The 1,054-nt window shown below is 48.7% G+C and overlaps 1 non-coding gene across 1 annotated transcript; it reads left to right on the top strand.

Annotated features, from left to right (window-relative positions):
* Nucleotides 1–531: 531 nt before the first annotated feature.
* LOC148647900 (U2 spliceosomal RNA) lies at nt 532–725 on the top strand. The gene has a single exon (XR_015927068.1). It is a non-coding gene; the product is annotated as a U2 spliceosomal RNA (small nuclear RNA).
* The last annotated feature ends 329 nt before the right edge of the window (nt 726–1,054 follow it).

The raw sequence follows: 1,054 nt of genomic DNA, 5'->3' as shown, positions 1-1,054 counted from the left end.
CTTGCATCGCCACAAACTGACTTTGCAGATGCACTGTCCGAGGGCGACGTGTAACCATTTGGAGTCCATTCGCCATGTTTTTTGGGACTGTGTGTATGCGGGGAGAGTGTGGGCAAAATGCAGCTTATTGTTTGGTATGATTGCTCTGAATTTTGCACTTACTTTGAATGTGGTTTTATACGGTTTAAAGACAGACGTGTATCCCCGGGAGACGGTTTGGGTATTGTGGGTGCTCCTGAGTCATGTGAAACTGGAACTGTGGAAGGCGCGGAATGGCCTGGTCAAAAATGGGGTTCAATTAAGTGTGACGGGGTTGTATAATCGACTGTTGTACCGAGTGAAATGTGAAATCATCTTAGACATCCGTAAAAGAGGACTCCACGCCGCAAAAGAAAGGTGGAAGGGGTTACTGGTACATTGTATGTCTTGATTTGGTTAACTGGGATTTTGTTTTGTTTCTTTGGTACCGTTGGTTTTGCTTTGTGTTGCATTGTTGCCATTAGTTCTTCCTTTCTGTAGATAGTTTGTGATTTTGTTATTTTTGTAATAAAAAAAAAAAAAAAAAAAAAAAATCTGTTCTTATCAGTTTAATATCTGATACGTCCCCCATCGGGGGACCACATATTAAACGGATTTTTGGAACAGGGAGCTGGATCAGGAGCTTGCTCCGTCCTCTCCACGCATCGGCCCGGTATTGCAGCGCCTCCGGGAGCGGTGCACCACCTTCTCTCAGCGGTGAAAAGACAGACGTAGGTAGCTAGGTAGCTAGCTAGCTAGCGAGCGAGCGAGCAAGCAAGCGAAGTGGACTGGAGCTCCTTCTTCTCGGGTCTCGTCCCTCGTCCCCCATCTGTGTGTCTCTGTGTTCTGTCTCTCTCTCGCCCTCTCGGTTCCCGTGCTCCCTCTGTGCGCTTTCCCGCGTCTCGACTCTCTGGGCAAGCAGGCCGGCCCCCTTTTCGGCTCCCGTGCGTTTTCCCTCCAAAAAACTTAGGTTTTTCAGCCTTTTCCCAGGGAGGCAGGCGTGGCTTGCTTGCTTGCTTGCTTGCTTGCTTGCTTG

Source organism: Lepisosteus platostomus, chromosome 15 (genome assembly GCF_059453375.1).
Source record: "Lepisosteus platostomus isolate fLepPlt1 chromosome 15, fLepPlt1.hap1, whole genome shotgun sequence".
NCBI lineage: Eukaryota > Metazoa > Chordata > Actinopteri > Semionotiformes > Lepisosteidae > Lepisosteus > Lepisosteus platostomus.
This window is presented reverse-complemented; position numbering and strand designations above follow the sequence as displayed.